This window comes from Pongo abelii, chromosome 6, assembly GCF_028885655.2.
Source record: "Pongo abelii isolate AG06213 chromosome 6, NHGRI_mPonAbe1-v2.0_pri, whole genome shotgun sequence".
Taxonomy (NCBI): domain Eukaryota; kingdom Metazoa; phylum Chordata; class Mammalia; order Primates; family Hominidae; genus Pongo; species Pongo abelii.
This window is the reverse complement of record NC_071991.2, coordinates 144,922,175-144,943,812: the sequence shown is the minus strand read 5'-3', so window position 1 is coordinate 144,943,812 and position 21,638 is coordinate 144,922,175. Positions and strand designations below refer to the sequence as shown.

Genomic DNA, 21,638 nt, shown 5'->3' with positions numbered 1-21,638 from the left:
TCCTGATAAATTTATCTGTAACAAGTTATCTTTTCAAAAGTATAAGTAAAATATTGGCAGTTTATATTTTTATTCCATCTCCAATGTATATCTTCTATACATAAAAATGTGCTAGATGAAATATAATTATTTGCTATTTATAAGATGAAAACCAAACCAAACTAACAAGCAAAAAACAAACTGAAAAAACAGAGCTCAGGTGTAATAAACTAAAATTCTCCCTGCTCTCGTTCTCAGTGGTATACAGTTCATACAAAGACTACTAAATTCCAGGAAAGTTTCTGACCACAGTATCATCTATTTACTATTTACAACTAGAAACAGTTTTCAAGGCAATGATAACATTTGTCAAATCCAGAAGTCTCCGTTATAAAGAAATAATTACTCTCAAACAGTATTTCAATGCTCTCATAAATATATACACATATACTCTTTCATTGGGTTTAACCTGTCAAAATAATTTAACCGGTAAAAAATTCTCCTACATTTGAAGTAAAAAGCATGAAAATATTACTTCAGAAAGTTCAAAGCTGTAGGTTATTTGTGCACCTAACTCAAATTCATAGTAAATGGCAGTTTAAAAAATTAAAACTACATCGACTTCTGGTTAAAAAAATCTAGTAAGACAGACATTTTTTGATAATATGAATCACCGAAAACACGTCAGCTACCTTGAAAGTGGCCATTTTGAATGCTGTAAAAATGGCATTCTAGGTTACAAACACCATCACGGGTTAAAACAGGAAATTCTTTATCGTTTCTCAGTGAGGCCCCTCTAAATAGAAAGAACCTGTTGATATTACTTTCAGGCTATTTGACTATTCCTCATGAAATTACAAATACTAATTGCCCTTTGAAAGTTAATTTTAACATAAACAATAACGGGGTTAGAATAGAGTCATGTCTTCGAGGGACACGATGTGTCCCTGGACGGTACAATCAGTTGGATTTTAATAATGTGATGGAATATATTAACAAATATAGGAAAGAATGTGAACAGGGGCTTAGTCAGCAAAGAAAGCATAAAAAGAAAGGGGAGAGAGAGAGGAAGTGAGGATATGGCCCAGTTAAGCAGTGCCCATAGACAGGGAGCTTTGCCAGGATGTTAAGTAGTAGGTTTCCATTGGCTGGGCCATCACTAGTGCACAGGTAGGTGGAGTCTTGGCTAATTCACTCAAGTGTTCTGATCCCATTGGGATTGTGGTTCAGGCTCTCTCACTTGATGACATTTTTTTAAAAAAAGTATTTATCTGGCTAAAGCTTCCTTCCCATCAATTTTCAAGGGAGACAAGGTCTCTTAGTATTCTGTCATTCAAAGCAAACTTAGATGTGCAGAATAAATGTTATAATGGTTATAATGTATAAATGATGATATCGAGTATTGAGTGCTACTGAATTACTTACTAAGTTACAGAAAATTGACCTATATCTCTTGACTTCTGTTAAGAGTGGGAGAAAAAAGTTCCTGGGATAGAGTTCAGGAATGAACAGTTGAGTATAACAACTTAAACTCAGGAAAGCAATGATAGGAGCCACACACAAGAAATATGAAATGTTTTAAAATAGAAAAGGCCAAAAAGGACATTAAAATATGCCCAGAATAGCCTGTGTGTGTCCTTAAGTGGTCTCTCGAGAACACTCATGATCTTACAGTTAGTTACCTTACACTAGGGTAAGCTGTTTTACTCTAGTAGGCTCAGAAGGCTCACTTTGTCAGCATCCCAAAACTGGATTTATCTTTCAGAAGTAAGAGCACATTAGCTAAGTTTAGAAGAGTGCTTGTTTATTAATGAATTTAAACGAGAACTGTTACTGTAACATGGAATGACAGCCTGAGCCCTATGCTTTCTCTAAGCGGGCAGGGAAAATATTTCAAATGTTTTAGCCTACTGTCACTGTGTTGTGGGGAATACTTGTTTTGGAGAGATTCACCCTCTCTCTCACAGCCCCTTGTGGTGGCTACTGTACTCATCATCTCTTGTCATCTACTGCAAATTCTATTGTGAAACAAGGATTTAGGGACAGTGTTTACATCACCTTGTTCATTTCTGAACATTACAACACACCATTGTCCATTTCCTCCATATGTATTTATGTATATACACATATATAATAATATATATGACTATATTTTATTAAAATGCATAAAAAAATGCACACACTCTCTCACACACACATAGGGCATGTACACATAAGTGAGCACCCCTGGAGAGGCTGTCAGAGGGAACAAATGAGCCCTCTATTTCTTATCACATCGAATGAGCCACACTCAGGTTTAGTGGGGAGTGTTCTTCAAGCCTATAGTTATTGCCCTGTGAATCTAGAACTTGGTAATCTACAGTCTCCGCAACACAACAAAAGACTAAATTCAGTCAAGAGGAAAGGCATATGAAAGTGGAAAAATAAGTTGTCAGGCAAAAATGTCAATTTTCATGAATTTCAAAGCATATAAAAATTAAAGGTCTCCTGTGCAGTCACAGCAAAGGCTAAGAGTTAAAGTAAATGTAATAGTACTTTTTTATTATTCACTAGGCTATGTATCATATATAAAACTGAAGAAAAGTCAATAGTAGTACATAAAACAAACCCGCATAGAAAGGTAGACAGCAATTTCTTAGAAAATAAATGGCATTTCTTCTTAGAAAATCATCCTCATAAATGTATAGTGCTTAAATTCAACCACAAAAATATACAAAAGTAGATCACTCAGCTAATTCCAAATCCATATGATATATATGGTTGTGAATTTTACATTGTTTGATTTACTAATATCTTAACTTCAGATATGAGTGTTCATATCAATGTCTTCATTTAAGCAATAGGAAAGGACGTTTGGATTGAATAAATTCCCTTTGTGATGTGACTTTAGCATTAAGGTTTAAGGCATCTGAGGCTATTTTAAATTATCCATTCATTGATAGTCAGTTATAGCACAAGCAATATAGCTATTTCTCTTTGATATTGGAGCTAAACAAACAAAAAAATATAAACAGTATTTTATAAGCAATGTCCCCAGAAAAACACCTTATTAAAATAACAATTGGTAATACTAAGCATATTGAAAGTTGACTTAAATGTAAAATCAGTAATTATTATTTTTTAACTTTCTAAATGCAGCTTAATTTCTAATTAAAAAATCAGTGATTCTCACTACTAAAATCAAATTCAATGTAAAGATGCATCTTTTGATCTCATCTAATAGAACATTGGTAAAGATAGTAGTCAGGAATCTACTGAGTCGTCTAAAACATACTAATGATTAAGGGTTATTACGTATCTATATACTGGGTATCTATTAGGCATATTGTCTTACATAGTTTTCAATCAGAAAAAAGAAAGATTCAGTGGTGTGCTGGTCAACCAGTTCTCCAACAAAATAAACCTTAAAAACACATCCTGGTTTGTAGCATCTGCTAATGTAGATACTCCCATCTTGGTTAATTTCAAGTTAAAACAATTTAACAAGCGACTCACAGAATTCCTGAAAATTTAACCATCAGTTTTCTTGAGCCAGTCTAAACAAGCTCCAGCACACCACTGCAAGTAATAGACAAGAAACAACTGTGATGTGCAAAGGATGCTCAGAGAGACAATGACTGCCCCAAGGATGTGTGGCGTGGCTTCACAAAATCACTCTGTCTTAAAATATAACTAAGAATTTATCAAATACAGATGCACGAAAACAGTATCTCTGTTGTCATGGACACATCATTGTCCATTTCTTCCATATATATTTAAGTACACACAAATATAATCATACATATGACTATAATATTTTTAATTAAAATCTGTAGCAAATCGCACACACTCTCATGCACACAGAGTATGCACATATAAGTGAGTGACCCATACACTGAGGTGACAACTGCAACCATGTAGGAAATACGGAAGATGATACTGTGTTTGGGGAGAGGCAAGGAACAGAATTTCTGAGGACTACAGGAAGCAACAAGGGCTGGAACAGGAAGCCACAACAAGCCACATGAATCTAAGTCCGCAAGGACCGACCACGTGTGCCAAGCTAGAAATATCACTTTCTTATGGGCAATGATTTCTTTTCATACAGACAGCATGAATTCGATTTGTTATGTATGCAGGTAAATACAAAGGCGAGATTGTAGAGCAGAATTAAAGTCTGGAAGACCAATTAGAGATATGCTGCAATATTAATCCAGGTGAAAGTTGAGGAGGGCCTCAATCAGGGATGGGCAAACTATGACCTTTAGGCCAAGTGCAATCTGTTGTTAGAAATAATAACTTTGAGGAACAGGAGTGTGTTCCCTCATTTACATACTGTCTACGACTGCTTCTGTGCTACAATGGCAGAGGTGAGTAGTTTTGACAGAGACCATACGGCCTGCAAAACTGAGAATATTTATTAGGCCCTTTATGGAAAAACAGACTGCTGATTCTTGACTTAGAGTAAGGGAGTGAGAAAGAAAAGTCAGAAACGATTTTGAGAAATGATTTACTATAGAATTCATCGTACATGCTGGTGGATGTGTGTAGTAGGAGAGGAAGAGGGAAGTCTCATGAACGAACCTTAGTTTCTATTTTGGTGACTATGTTTATGGTCATGTCAGTAACTTGCACCAAAAACAAATGAGAAAGGTTTAGCCTGGGGCGACAGAGAATGAGTTTGGTTCTGGACATGGTCAGTTTGAAAGGCCTATGCCATCTTCATGAGAAGATATCCAATCCGATGCTGGAAATAAAGAGTCACAAAACAAGAAGGAATAAACTAAATCCACAACAGCAAGTGTTGTTTCAAGTTCTAACATGGTTATAAAATATCCTTTACTTTGTGTTTATAAAATAACCATGGTTATAAAGTATTTAACATGGTTAGAAAGTATTCAAAGCCTCCTATGCTTTTTTCTGTTGTATAGACCGTCGTCCAAAGGTCCTTAAACTCTCATCAAGTGACTATTTGTGACCTAATTTCAGCAAAGCATCCCTCCTTTCTGCTACTTCTCTGCCTTCCACAAGTTTTGCATTTTAATGTATTGATTTACATTTCAATAACTGTATCTCTCCTGTGGGTCCCCAAGGAAGCGAACTATGATCTATTCATGTTGGCATCCTATACATAGTAGGCATCTATTGATTGTTTTTAATTACATTGAATGAGTTGTGAGAAATGCCAACTCTGTTTTAGTTGGGTGCTTCAGCAATAAGAGGAACTCTCTTGTATCTAGAAAGACATGATTGGCAAAAGCAACTGTGAGATAATCACATAAGACAAACAAGGCCCTTGATACATGCATGCCCTTATTTTAATGAAGACTTCAATGTTAAAAAGGTTAAGTGATTTGCCCAAAGGTCACAGGTAGCCAGAGCTGCTCCTGCTCTCAGATTGACCCTTCCAGCTCTGACCGGGCTGTGGGTAGAGGAAAAGGACAGGAATGAAGCAGTGGGAGTGTGTCATTATCTCTCTGTAACATCCACAGAATGAAGTTGCCATCATTGAAATGTCTCAAAATATTAGACACTCTATATTTAAAGTAAGTACAAAAGTACTATTTAAGAGCTAAAGTAAGTTTCCAGGCTTGCCACTGTTTGCAGGGAAAGACAGACAACCAAACCCAACACAACCCAACAGACGTTCTTCAGAATATCCTCAGGGATGCCCTACGCGATTGTCCTCAATCTCCTTCTGTGCTTAGAGAGTTGACCAGCTGTCCAGAATGAGCCTGAACCTGTCACAGACTTCCCTGTCCAGGCTTCTATGTAGCTAGCACATGGTGATTAATCCTGACTAATAAGATCCAAAATAAAATCTGTTAGGGATTCTGGCACGATACTTCTCACTAATGGTGTATATTTGTGTGTGTGTGTGTGTGTGTGTGTGTGTGTGTGACAGAGAGAGAGAGAGAGGAAAGGAGGGAGAGAGAGAGAAGGGAGGGATGGAGGGGAACAGAGGGAGGGTGGGGAGAGAGAGAGAGAGAGAGAGAGAGAGAGAGAGGGAGGGAGAGAGAGATAATGGCTTTTTCTCGTCCTTGTATGTGGCTATGTGAGATCAACCATGCCTGGAAGGACTTGACCACAAAGCTTAGCCCATTACAGACGGCAGAGTGAAAAGTAAAGTGTCTAATACCAATGGTCCATGGCATTAGCCAAATCTAGGATTCCCTCTTTTCAGGCTTCTCATAAAATTTTTTAAAAATGATAATTTACAAAAACCCTTTATTGTTTAACCAGTGTTTGCCCAGCATTCTCTTACCTGGAGCCGGAAGTGTATGATAACTGGCACAGTCCTGAGATGGAATGGCTTAGGTTCATTTAGGTGATGAGTGGCCAGAATGAGGGTGGTAAATTCTTCCATTTGCTGAGTGCGTTTTGCCTTTTCTATTGTGTGGATGAGTCACATGGTAGCATGGGAGAATCTTTCTCCCTGCTTTTGAGTTTTGCGGTTATTTAATACTATTATGTTCTTTAATTATGTACTGGATCATGCTGGGACTAGCCTTACACCAATTTTAAAAGTTCTGTTTTGCAGAATCAATTAGAACTTTTATTTCTAGGCATTCCGGATCTCATGGCCATCTGGTCACACAACTTTTCACACATCTTTACCCTGCCGTGACACTATAGAACAGCCACAGGCAAAGGAGACAACAGCCACCAAACACTCATTTTCATTAACTGGTTGTCATTTCTCTGCCAATGTAGAGGTGCATTTTAGAACTCGGAATTCTTTCCAATAGGATGTGGCCATATTTCCTTGCTGATGTGCCTCTCTTCAATAAAGACATTTACAAAAATAAAGCAACAGGAGAAAGTTGGTTTTTAAGAAAAACTAATTAAAACAATGCATTGGAGAGTGGTCACCATGTGTCTGTTATACATGACATAAATTTTAATAAATTATCTTTTGTGTGTTTGTTTTGGTGCTTTTTGTATACACCGGGTCTCACTATGTCATCCAGGCCGGCCGTGAACTAAATTAACTTGTTTGATCCTACAATAAAAAATAAACTTCACATCTAAAGTTTTGAGATCTAAAGATACATAAATAATTCTTTGGTCAACAATTTGGTCCAGAAAATATGGAACTTTTACAAAAGTGGATATAGAATAAATTATAGTGCAAGTCTCTAAAATGTCTAAGAATATCTCTGATTATAATGCAATTATATTAGAAATCACTAATAAACATTGGGGGGGTGGTGTGTGTGTTTGTGCGCACGTGCACACACGCAACAAATTTTTTAAAAATCACTTAAAAACATACCTGGACTAATAAAACATGATTGTGGATATCAAAAGATACTGAACATAACTAAACAATAATGAAAGTACTGCACAACAAAACTTGTGAGATGCAACTGAAGAGAAGATTTAAGTGAAATTTATTGTTTTACTTATACTAAAAATAAAGAATATCACATCAGTTTAGAATTCATCTTAAGAAGTAACAAAAATGAAAAGTCAATACAAAGAAGGCAGAGAGAAGGAAACTATGAAAGAATTAGATTTTATGAAAAAATTTATACTCTACTGAAATAAGGGAAAGTTAATACAAAGAAGGTAGAGAAAAGGAAATTATGAGAAAATTAGATTTTATGAAAATTATGAAAAAATTTACATTCTACTAAAATAGAAAACTGATGAGAGGAATGAGTGAGTCTAAGAACACATTCTCTGGAGAGATAAGACAAATCTCCATTGAGACAGATAAAGAAAAAAATGGAGAAGTCTCAAACGGAGGCAAAACTTTAGATTCATTCCAGATTAAAAAGATAATGAGAATCCTATGAACTTTATGTAAAATTTTGGAAATCTAATGAAAGGGATAAAAGTACAGATTGTGATATAATATCTACAAAGAACAGCACGCCTGACTAGCCTTAAGACTATTATGCTATTTGCATCTAAAATAATGACTCTGAGTCCAGGTACCCAGGAGAATCTAAAGAAAATTCTTGATGAAGGAAAGGACCTTCACCATAGACTTCAAAGAATTCACACAAATAATTATTTGAGCATAATAACCAGTGCCGAATAAAAAATGGCCAACTATTTAAGGAAAGAGAATGAAAGCCAGCAGAATAGACTGGCAAATAATTCAAGCACTAGGAAAATCAGCAACAGATTATAATGCATTTCCAGACAAACAAAAATCAAGAAACATTAAGTAGAGGAAATTCAAAATGATTTTGTTTCCTTCTGAGACTCTAGAAGCAATGGGAAACAGTGGGTGAAGATGTTGATAAAAGTAAACAAGTAATTATAAAATAGGAAATATAACTTTGTAAGACTAAAAATATAGAATTAATGTATATTTTACACTATAACGTAAATCTAGAAAGTGTCTTAAAGTTCTTGAAATATCTAAGAGGTGAGTAAAGAGACTGATAATGTTTTGACATATTAAATATCCATGTTTTAATTTTTAGGGTAACCACTAAAATAATAGAAAGTGAAGTTACAACGTTCAAAAAGATGGGGGAAATAGAATAGTAGAAAATATTTATTAATTAATTCAAACATTCATCTGACAAAGATAATGTGTGACAATAGCCAGAAACAATAGGAACGACTTTACATTTCTATTCATATAAGTTTCTTTGTTTTTTTTTCCTTTTTGAGATAGAGTGTCTCTCCTCTGTTGCCCAGGCTGGAGTGCAATGGCGCGGTCTCGTCTCACTGCAACCTCCGCCTTCTGGATTCGATCTGGGATTACAGGTACCCGCCACTACACCTGGCTAATTTCTGTATTTGTAGTAGAGACGGGATTTCACCATGTTGGCCAGGCTTGTCTCAAACTCCTGACCTCAAGTGATCCGCCTGCCTCTGCCTCCTTAAGTGCTGGGATTACAGGCATGAGCCACTGCACTCGGCCTATTCATGTAAGTTTCAAAAACAGGAAAAACTAAGTAAAGAATAGAAATTAAAGAATGACAAAAAATATCCCAAATTCACACTAGCTTACATAAGCTAGTCTATATGCTGCTAGAAGAACATCTCTAATTGGCTCTTGGTTATAATGGTTTTTTTTTTTTTTATTTAAAAACATACAAATTCCTTTATAAACTCTTTGTTCCTGTGACATAGTATATCAAAATTAAACATTTTTAAAATGCCAAAGTAATTTTTAACGTGGTCAGAAATTTTTGTTTGTTTGTTTGTTTGTTTTTTGAGACTGAGTCTCGCTCTGTCGCTCAGGCTGGAGCACAGTGGCACGATCTCGGCTCACTGCAAGCTCCGCCTCCTGAGTTCACGCCATTCTCCTGCCTCAGCTTCCGGAGTAGCTGGGACTACAGGCGCCAGCCACCATTCCCGGCTAATTTTTTGTGTTTTTAGTAGAGATGGGGTTTCACTGTGTTAGCCAGGATGGTCTCAATCTCCTGACCTTGTGATCTGCTGGTTAGGAATATTTTTAACCAACAGAACTTAAAGAAGTGAAATATTCTCATAAGCCTCGTCTTCCATTAACATCAAGGAATGACTAACCATAAATGAGTGAACACTGTCTTGAATTTCATGATTTATAATGTAAATGTAAAACAGTCTGATGGATGACAGCATGTTTCTTCACATAACATAGAAGAAACTGAGTCCCTTTTAACACCAGAAAACATCACAGCATGTTGACAGCTGATATACAATTGCATATGTATGCAATGATATGTGAACAAATACTTAAAGTTACACATATAATTTTCTAAGTGTTCAGTGTGTACATGGAAATAACAGAACTAGAAAAAGTTGGCAAAATTACACAGTGACACTCATTTCCAATGAATACTTATTACCAAGTATTTTGAGTATTTTATCCACATTCTTCTTAGCAGCATATAGACTAGCTTATGTAAGCAAATAGAAAGAGATAATATAAAAAGATAATGTAAGCTCTCAACCTGACTATTTGATAGAGATAATATCTTAAAATCTGTTAACCATAAGGGAAAGAAAAACTACTAGAATCTTATTTGATGTGCATTTCTTTCCTACAAGCATGTATTCTATTCAGTGGTCTTCTACAAGTGATTTAATAACTTGGACAATGTAGGGGTCAAACTAGCATACGTCAAATGTTGACAGAAACAAGCAAGGTCTGTATAACACAAAAAGCTTATTTAAAGATTTATATAATTTCAACGTCATGAAAGGTATATCCAAGGTGAAAGCAACTCTAAAACTGCATGTGCTAGATGTAGTTTTTGAAAACATGGCATTGGAGAATTGAGCCTAAATAGATAAAGAATCACTGGCATAATTACTTTTTTTGTATATTTCCCTGATGCCCTATAAATACTATAAAATAAAATGAGAAGTTAATAGAAAACATACAAAAAATCAAGAGGCAATTGAATTGGAAATGACTCCAAGACTGAGTTGATAGCAATATATGCTTTATCAGAGAGTCTATTTGGTGATGACTGAATCATACAGATTTATACAGATCCATGAATTTGAGGTACAATCAGAATAAAGAGAACATTTTTAAAAAAGAATGTGTACAAGAAAAATTATGCCTCAGCTAATGTGCAGTTAGAAAAATATGGAAATAATCATTAAACTGTATAACTGTCTTTATACGGAGTGACAAATAACGGTCACATTCTCTTTACAAATAGGTGTCTTAGTTTGAGCTGCTATGAAGAAATGCCATAGAGTTAATGAATTAAACAATAACATTCCTTTTTCACAGTTCAGAGTTGGGGAATACAGGATCAAGGCAGTGGCAGATCCAGTGTCAGTAGAGGGCCTGCATTCTGGCTTGTTGACAGTATCTTCTCACCATATCCTCACACAGCAGAGAGTAAGCTCTAGTCTCCTTCTCTTTTTATAGGAGCACTAATCCCATCCTGAGGACCGGACTCTCATGATATCATCTGAATCTAATTTCCTTCCAAATGTCCCACCACATATTAGCATCCTGTTGGATGCTATCACCTGAGCCACAGGTGAAGGCTCAGGTCCACTGACCCATTGGAGGTGAGGGTTTCATTCTGATTGTACCTCAGATTCATGGATCTTATAAATATGTTTGAGTCAGTCATCATGGAATAGACTCTTTGATAAAGCATATATTGCTATCAACCCTGTCTTGAAGTCATTTCCAACTCAATTGCCTCTTGATTTTTAAAAATTTTTTTATTAACTTCTGTATTTCATTTTATAGTATTTATAGGGCCTTAGGGAAATATACAAAAAATTATGCCAGTAATTCTTTATCCATTTAGGCTCAATTCTCCAATGCCATGTTTCCAAAAACTGTATCTAGGACATGCAGTTTTAGAGTTGGCTTCACCTTGGGTATGCGTTTTATGACACTGTTGAAGGGACACAGATATGCACTCCATAACACTGAGCAACTACTGTAAAGTTAAAGATAACATAAGGAATAGGAGTAAAGAACATTCAGTCAGTATGTCCGTAGGTGAGGCGGCAGTTCTAAATTATAGCTACAAATGCCTCAATACCCATGCCAGTCTACATCTCTTCCCCTGGAATCTGAGAATGTTTATGATTACTGTGACTAACAGATCATGGTAGAAGTGACATTATGTGACGTCTAAGGCTAGGACATAAAAGATAATACCGCTTAGGCCAGAAGTGGTGGCTCATGCCTGTAATCTGAGCACTTTGTGTGGCCGAGGCAGGAGGATCTCTTGGTCTCAGGAGTCTGAGACCAGCCTGGGCAATAGAGTGAGACCTTGTCTCTACTAAGAGTAAGAGAAAAATTAGCTGGTGTGGTGGCATGCAACTGTAATCCCCGCTACTTGAAAGGCTGAGGTGGAAAGATTGTTTGAGTTCAGGAATTTGAGGCTGTAGTGAGCTATGATCGCACCACTGCACTCCAGCCTGGGTGACAGAGCGAGACCTAGTCTCAAAACAAACCATAACAAAGCTTACTCCTTTACTGAAAACACTCAATCTTGGAGCCCTGCACTGTTATATAAAATGCCTAACCAGCCTGAGACTGTCTAGTTGGAAGGGCCACAGGTGAGGGCTCAGGCCCACTGTTCCAGCTGAATGCATCCTTCACCTTTCCCAGTCGCAGTGTCAAACGCAGAAGTGAAGAAGCCGTCAGGTGATTCCAGCTCCAGCTCTGAGAATTTTGAGTTACCCCCTTAGCCATTTGATATCATGCAGTAGAGAAGAGTCATCCTCAATATTCTGGGTCTAAATTCCTGACTCATCAATATGTCATTGTTAAAAATAAAAAAGGTGACTATCTTACTCAGTAAGTTTATCTTACTCAATAAGACTATCTTATCTTATTGAGTAAGTTTATCTTACTCAATAAGACTATTTTACTCAATAAGTTTGAGGTTGTTTTTTGTGAAGTAATATATACAACTAGGGAACTATGCACTAAATAATAAAATTAATCCTAGGACACTATTATTAGTGAGAAGATAAGGCACAACTCTTGTCTAACACAACATGACTTAAGAGTTAAATTATACAGGGTATAGCTTGCATTCCTAGAAATCTCTGAGTAAGCAAGAACAAGATAGACAGATCGAATAATGGAACATCTTGTTGAAAATTGCAAAGCATGCACACGAAACTGAATAACCTAACATTATATTGTTAGTATTCATATAGCAAGAATCTATAAAATTCATTGTTGTCAGAAAATCATGGACTCTGCTAGCTTAAGGTACTTTTCAGAATAGGTAAAAGAGTATACAGATCTGAAGAAGATCATACATCCTAAAGGAAACTTTTTCGTAATTGCTTTCCAAATTCATTTGCACTGTGTAGCTCTTGTCCTTGGACTTCCAGATTCTTTAGTCAATCTTTTTTGGTTTTCTATATTTTAGGTTTTTTTTTCCTTTAAATGATAAGCTCCAGCACTTTGACTTTTCTTGGCTTTCTACAATCTCTAGCCTTTATGTCTGTGAACTCTTACAGCCTTCATTGGTATAATGTAACCTTTGGTTGTTGTTTTGGGCTTCATGACCTTCAGTTGAAAATCCTTCTGATGGGTGAATCCAACCCATTGGTAATGTTCAAGGAAACCACTTACCTTCTCTGACCCCTTCTGCGACCACCTACGTACCTTTTCATATAATTTTGTTGCCTTGGCCTTAATCTTCTCTCTGCTGATTTCATTTAGGTATGGGGGGTTGGAATGGCAGGTGGGGGTCGAAATGGCTGGTGAGAATTCACTGGAGTGTCCAGTCACTACATAAAGTTAATAAATATCCATGAACACTTAAGGGTCATGGAAACATCAGAAAGAACACAGTGTGACATCTACAGAGGGTACAGAGGGTTTTTTTTTTTTTTCAAAAGAAATATTTGTGGTAGAAGGGAATGTGGTAAACTGAGGATATATAAAGAGTGAAAAAGGCACCATGAATGCCTTAGATAGAGAAATCTAAAGTAGTAAGAGTTAATCAAGAAAATAAGCCAATGGTATCAATTATAGATGCATAATAAATATTGAAAAATTATCTCATGTCTTTAAAGATAGGGACTGGTATGGTCAACATACTTTTGCAGAAATAATTAAAATTTACCTTCAAATACATGAATTACAGGAGACACGGGATAAATAAAAGATTAAGATTACAATATTTAACTTTAGGAGACCTTAACATATTGAAATATAATAAAATTCAATGATTATTTATATACCAAGATATAGACTAGATATCATTCCTGAACCACAAGGATGAAGACACAGGATGAAAGCTAAGGAGTTGTAAATAAAGTTTATGAAAACACTAACTGAATATAGGGACATATATAAACAAATTAGGTCAAAGCTTGAAGCCATGCATAAACAAGATGTTTCGAATACTAGTAGTGGTGTATATTTTAGTTTTCTAGGATTGTTATGAGTTTTGGAAAGAAACACGTATCTTTAATATACGATTGTGTCTGCAGGCCAGGCACTCATTTAGTGTCCAAAGATGTGGCAGTTAAAAAAACAGACAAAATTCTTTGAACTTTCAAGTTTATAATCAAGTTTATATTCAAGTTTATGTTGTTTATAAAAAACAATAAGAAAATGATAAAGAACATATTATGAGAGGTAAGAGTTTTGGATGAAAAAATAATTAAATTGGTAGAAAAGAGGGTTAGGGAGTAGAGAGGTGGGTGGCAGGCTGTTTCTACTTTAGGGAGGTCAGGGAAGTCTTCATCAAGAAGGTGACATTTGGGCAACGTTTTGAAAAAAAGGGGACAAGTGTCCATGTGAAAAAGTAAGAGAAGAGCATTCCAGGCAGAGGGAACAGCAAGTGCAAAGATCCTGGGGCAGCACTGTTCCCAGTGTGCTAGACAAACAGCACAGTTAAAGCAGAGGCAATGAAGGAGAAATAGCATGGGGTGGGTCAGAAATATTCCAAGGACCTGTTGTATAGGACTTTAAAGGCTGATTCAAGGACGTGACTTCTTTAGTAGTAAAATGGGGAGCATTGAAAGGTCATAAGAAGAGGGTAAAATGATCTGGCCTGTGTTTTAAAAAACGGATGATTCTGCCCATTGTGCTGAGAGCAGGCTACAGGCAAACAAGGGTGGAAAAGGGAGATGAATTCAAAGATCACTGTGATAAGCCAATAAAGCAAGGTGACAGTATAGGGGCTCGGGACAGCAGGTAGCAGATTTTGCTCATACTTTTAAGATAGAGCCAACAGGATTTGCTGATGATTGAGTCAAAGAGAACTCCAAGTTTTACAGTCTGAGTAACTGGAATAGAGCGGCCATTTACAGAGGTGGAGAAAACTGAAACAGAAGCAGGTTTATGAACAAAGATTAAGAGCACAGTTTTGAGTGATTTTGATGCTTATTAGACATCACTATGAGATGCAGAAAAGTTAACTAAATATTCAGCTTGTTTAGGGATAACTAAAGCATAGGTTTCTAGAGATTAAGCAAGTTTATATATGAAGTATGCCAGGTATAAGACAATTACCTTTGAGCTAGATGTGCCTAAGGGTCTTAAAATCCCTTTAGAAAACACTATGGTGCCCAAAACCGTATGTCTGCAGGCCGGTTTTGACTTGTGAGTTCAGCTTTACCAAACAAGGAGTAAATAGCTTTAACAAATGAGGCCATTCTGTTCATCTATGCTTAGGGAGTACATGAATAGGTTTTCAGAAATAAACGCTTAAGGTGATTCCAAAGCAGCTTGAGAGTGTTTTTGAGGAATGGCAACATTATTATAATAACTATATAGCTTTTGAAGACTATTAGAAGCTAAAATTTCATTGAGATAAATAAAATTTGCTTTTTTTTTATTAGGAGAAAATGCTTGGTAGTCACCTTTATGTGTATTAAGGTTGAAGTCTGGAATTGACTGATACTAATATTCGTCATCTACCCTTTACATTAGTTAAAATGGATGCCATAAATCACACATGAATAAAAATTATAGATCGTTCAAACATTCGTTAAATTGTGTTAAAAATGACTGCAACCTATTACTCAGCTATGTTTACTCCATGAGCATATAATGATTAATTTACTTGATGTTTTTACAAATAAGTATTTCTGTGACAATAACACCTACTTACCAGAAAATTCCATAGGAGAAATTTATGGGTAATATAATTACCATAGGATATTTTGATTAAAAAGTACATTATCTGTTTGATGGGCAAAGGTTTACTTATAGATAAGAGGAAAATAAGACCACCCAAAAACTGAAGTTTAAGAAAACCTGCGGATTTTTCAAATATGTCCAAAGTTTTTTATAAGTATGTATTTCTGTGACAATAAGATCTGTTTACTGGTAAATTGGTAAAAATACACTTATTTGAAAACCAATACTTTCTTTTGGGAAAATGCTATCATTCAAGTTACATTTACCCTCAGGGCTGTCACTTCCTAATTTTTAAATGCATGATATCATAAGAAAGTTTTTAGTATCCAATTTATTACATAAATCACACTGGCGCCTTTTCACAGATACTACAATTAGAGTTCTAAGTGTTATTTTTGTTATTGTGCATCTAGTTTGGAATGGATGTGGACACAACAGAAGCTGTAAATTTGCTTTATGTTTTTCATTCTCAGGAACATTTACACAGCAGGCAACTGGTTATCTATCTCTCAGGGGTCTTTAAAATGAACGTAGAAGCTTTATTAACTCATTTCCCACTGTTCTGACTTTAGAAAAAAAATCCTGCAATCTGGAAACTACTTAACAGTATGAAGTTTAGAAGGAGGAAATTATAACAAAAAAAGTGTTCACTAGATGGACAGCAGCATGACAGAAACCGATGGGAAGTCTGCTAAGCTAGACTATATAACAAGACTCGTGCCCAGGAGAGTAAGTCACAAGGGGGATAGAGTAGAGGTTTGTTGATCCATTTAGTCAACAGGTGCTAATTAAGGAGCAGAAGATTAAGAAACATCACCTTGAATAGCAAAACTGGAAGAAAAAAGGGCAAAAAAATTATTAAAATATTACTCATTTCAGTACCGACTGCTGCTGCGTCTAGGATCAACAGATTCCATCACCTTAGATCACTGGCACTGCCAAGACTTCCCATGAAGAGGAGCAACAGCTTCTATTAAGTAAGAAAAATGCTTCCTGAAGCCGAGCTCTACAATGCTAAGAATGCTGTGTGGAGAGGAAGGCTCTGTCTGGCCCTACAGCTGGACTCAGCTTTATCACGACCCAGTCTAGATGCAGGAGCACAGAAAACAAATATATCAAGAAGAGAAAAATAAAGTTACCTCGTTATTAGAAAAGTCCCCATAGTCAGACTACAAGTTCACTTATCAGCTCTCCAAAAAGTAGCTAGGGGACCAAGGGGTAGACACAGAAATAATAATAATAGTACCTGCCTCATAGAATGTTTGAGAAGATTTGCTGAGGTCATTCACAGAAATAACTTACAAGAAGATGAGCAATTAGCAGGTTTTGATGACTGTGTTACAATCAGAAAGATGGAGGTCAGAGTCTGAATGAAAGACAAGGATATAATTTAAGTGATATTAGGTGAGCTCCCAATACAGAAGATGACTTTCCAGGTGTCACTACTAACTGGTGGCCATTCGATCTCAGTTTGTTTCCAGCTTGCAGTAAAACTTTGCTCAAGACACAGCCTCAAAGAAAAGAGAAGAGAGTTTCACAAACTTTGAATGAGGAAGAGGCAATAAAGGGACCTTCCATTTCACTAAAATACCAATCCAAATTATGACTTATTTCCCCTCATGAAAAAATGATCAATGGCTTATGTACAAATTTTACAGTACAAAGTGTTTCTTCATGAAATATTTCTTGTAAGCCTACTATGAACATGTCTTTCACTTAGACTATAATATCATTTGTGTTCCCATAAAACTTCAACAGTGGTAGGTGAGAGAAGACTTTCTTAAAACTAGATTAAATACTAAACAAAGAATTCTTATCAGCGTAAGAGATTTTGGGCTGAGACGATGGGGTTTTCTAAATATACAATCATGTCATCTGCAAACACAGACAATTTGACTTCCTCTCTTATTTGAATACCCATTATTTATTTCTCTTGCCTGACTCCCTGGCCATAACTTCCAATACTATGTTGAATAGGAGTGGTGAGAGAGGGCATCCCTGTCTTGTGCTAGTTTTCAAAGGGGATGCTTCCAGTTTTGGCCCATTCAATATGATATTGGCTGTGGGTTTGTCATAAATAGCTATTATTTTGAGATATGTTCCATCAATACCTACTTTATTGAGAGTTTTCAGCATGAAGGGGTGTTGAATTTTATCATAGGCCTTTTCTGCATCTATTAAGATAATCATGTGGTTTTTGTCATTGGTTCTGTTTATGTGATGGATTATGTTTATTGATTTTCGTATGTTGAACCAGCCTTGCATCCCAGGGATGAAGCTGACTTGATCGTGGTGGATAAGCTTTTTGATGTGCTGCTGGATTCAGTTTGCCAGTATTTTATTGAGGATTTTCGCATCAATGTTCATCAGGGTTATTGGCCTGAAAGTTCCTTTTTTTGTTGTGTCTCTGCCAGGTTTTGGTATCAGGATGATGCTGGCCTCATAAAATGAGTTAGGGAGGAGTTTCTCTTCTTCCATTATTTAGAATAGTTTCAGAAGGAATGGTACCAGCTCCTCTTTGTACCTCTGGTAGAATTCGGTTGTGAATTCGTGTGGTCCTTGGCTTTTCTTGGTTGGTAGGTTAATTACTGCCTCAATTTCAGAACTTGTTATATTGGTCTATTCAGGGATTTGACTTCTTCCTGGTTTAGTCTTGGGTGGGTGTATGTGTCCAGGAATTTATCCATTTCTTCTAGATTTTCTAGTGTATTTGCGTAGAGGTGTTTACAGTATTCTCTGTAAATACTATCAGTATTCTCTGATGGTAGTTTGTATTTCTGTGGGATCGGTGGTGTGATCCCGTTTATCATTTTTTATTGTGTCTATAAGATTCTTCTCTCTTTTCTTCTTTATTAATCTGACTAGCAGACTATCTATTTTGTTAATCTTTTCAAAAAAACAGCTCCTAGATTCCTTGCTTTTTTGAAAGGTTTTTTGTATCTCTATCTCCTTCAGTTCTGCTATGATCTCAGTTATTTCTTGTCTTCTGCTAGCTTTTAAATTTGTTTGCTTTTGCTTCTCTAGTTCTTTAAATTGTAATGTTAGGGTACCAATTCTAGATCTTTCCTGCTTTCTCCTGTGGGCACTTAGTGCTAAAAATTTCCCTCTAAACACTGCTTTAGCTGTGTCCCAGAGATTCTGGTACATTGTGTTTTTGTTCTCATTGGTTTCACATAACTTATTTATTTCTGCCTTAGTTTCATTATTTACCTAGTAGTCATTGGTCTTACCACATCCCTCAAGTATATGGGTTCCACTTTACTTGAAACAATGGCCATGATCTGGTCACTTAAAGCTCCTCAAGCCAGAAGTCAAGTTGTCTCTGTTTGCAGAAAACATGATTTTATAATAGAAAACCCCATCATCTCAGCCCCAAAACTTCTTGAAATGATAAGCAACTTCAGCAAAGTCTCAGGGTACAAAATCAATGTGCAAAATCACAAGCATTTCTATATACCAATAATAGACAATCAGAGTGCCAAATCACGAGTAAACTCCCATTCCATTCACAATTGCTACAAAGATAATAAAATACTTAGGAATACAACTTACATGGGATGAGAAGGACCTCTTCAAGGAGAGCTACAAACCACTGCTTAATGAAATAAGAGAGGACACAAACGGAAAAACATTCCATGCTCATGCACAGGAAGAATCAATATCGTGGAAATGGCCATACTGCCCAAAGTAATTTACAGATTCAATGCTATCCCCATCAAGCTACCATTGATTTTCTTCACAGAATTAGAAAGAACCACTTTAAATTTCATATGGAAACAAAAAAGAGCCCATGTGGCCAAGACAATTCTAAGCAAAAAGAACAAATATGTAAGCATCACACTACCTGACTTCAAACTACACTACAAGGCTACAGTTATCAAAACAGCATGGTACTGGTACCAAAACAGAGATATAGACCAATGGAACAGAACAGAGGCCTCAGAAATGACACCACACATCTACAACAATCTGATCTTTGGCAAACCTGACAAAAACAAGCAATGGGGAGAGGATTCCCTATTTAATAAATAGTGTTGGGAAAATTGGCTAGCCATATGCGGAAAACTGAAACTGGACCCCTTCCTTACACCTTATACAAAAATTAACTCGAGATGGATTAAAGACTTAAACATAAGGCCTAAAACCATAAAAGCCCAGACGAAAACCTAGGAAATACCATCCAGTACACAGGCATGGGCAAAGACTTCATGACTAAAATACCAAAAGCAATGGCAACAAAAGCCAGCGTTGACAAATGGGATCTAATTAAACTAAAGAGCTTCTGCACAGCAAAAGAAACCATCATCAGAGTGACTAGGCAATCTACAGAATGGGAGAAAATTTTTGCAATCTATCCATATGATAAAGGGCTATATCCAGAATCTACAAGGAACTTAAACAAATTTACAAGAAAAAAAAAACATCAAAAAGTGGGCGAAGGATATGAACAGACACTTCTCAAAGGAAGACATTTTTGTGACCAATAAACATATGAAAAAAAGCTCATCATCACTGGTCATTAGAGAAATGCAAATCAAAACCGCAATGAGATACCATCTCATGCCAGTTAGAATGGCGATCATTAAGTCAGGAAACAACAGATGCTGGAGAAGATGTGGAGAAATATGAACGCTTTTACACTGTTGGTGGGAGTGTAAATTAGTTCAACCACTGTGGAAGACAGTGTGGCCATTCCTCAAGGATCTAGACCCAGAAATACCATTTGACCCAGCAATCCCATGACTGGGTATATACCCAAAGGATTATAAATCATTCTACTCTAAAGACACATACACACGTATGTTTACTGCAGCACTGTTCACGATAGCAAAGACTTGGAACCAACCCAAATGCCTATCAATGATAGACTGGATAAAGAAAATGTGGCACATATATGCCATGGAATACTATGCAGCCATAGAAAAGGATGAGTTCATGTCCTTTGCAGGGACATGGATGAAGCTGGAAACCATCATTCTCAGCAAACTAACACAGGAACAGAAAACCAACACCACATGTTCTCACTCATAAGTGGGAGTTGAACAATGAGAACACATGAACACAGGGAGGGGAACATCACATACTGGGGCCTGTCGGGGAGTGGGGGCAAGGGGAGGGATAGCATTAGGAGAAATACCTAATGTAGGTGACACGTTGATGGGTGCAGCAAACGACCATGGCACGTGTACACCTATGTAACAAAACTGCACATTCTGAACATGTATCCCAGAACTTAAAGTATATATATAGATACTTTAAGTATATATATAATATATATAAAGTATATATAATATATAGATACTTAAAGTATCTATATATAATATATATAAAGTATATATACATACTTAAAGTATATATAATATATATAAAGTATATATACTTAAAGTATATATATAATATATATAAAGTATATATATACTTTTTATATATATACTTTTTATATATATACTTAAAGTATATATATTATACTTTATATATATAAAGTATATATAATATATATACTTAAAGTATATATAATATATATACTTAAAGTATATATAATATATATACTTAAAGTATATATAATATAATATATACTTAAAGTATATATAATATAATATATACTTAAAGTATATATAATATATATATACTTAAAGTATATATATAATATATATACTTAAAGTATATATATAATATATATAAATATACTTATAAATATACTTAAGTATATTTGCTAATTAATAATATATTAATTAATTAAAAATATAATTAATAATATATTTAATAATATATAAATTAAAAATTTATAAGTATATAAATATACTAATTTACACTCCCACCGACAGTGTAAAAGCATTCGTATTTCTCCACATCTTCTCCAGCATCTGTTGTTTCCTGACTTAATGATCGCTATTCTAACTGGCATGAGATGGTATCTCATTGTGGTTTTGATTTGCATTTCTCTAATGACCAGTGATGATGAGCTTTTTTTCATGTGTTTGTTGGTCACAAAAACGTCTTCCTTTGAGAAGTGTCTGTTCATATCCTTCGCCCACTTTTTGATGTTTTTTTTTTTCTTGTAAATTTGTTTAAGTTCCTTGTAGATTCTGGATATAGCCCTGGATATAGATTCTGGATATATAAAAGA

At 35.7% G+C, this 21,638-nt stretch overlaps 1 protein-coding gene across 1 annotated transcript in view; it reads right to left on the bottom strand.

Moving 5' to 3' along the window:
• The window catches only part of CNTNAP2 (contactin associated protein 2), a 2,266,356-nt gene that overhangs the window by 1,032,065 nt on the left and 1,212,653 nt on the right, over positions 1-21,638 (bottom strand).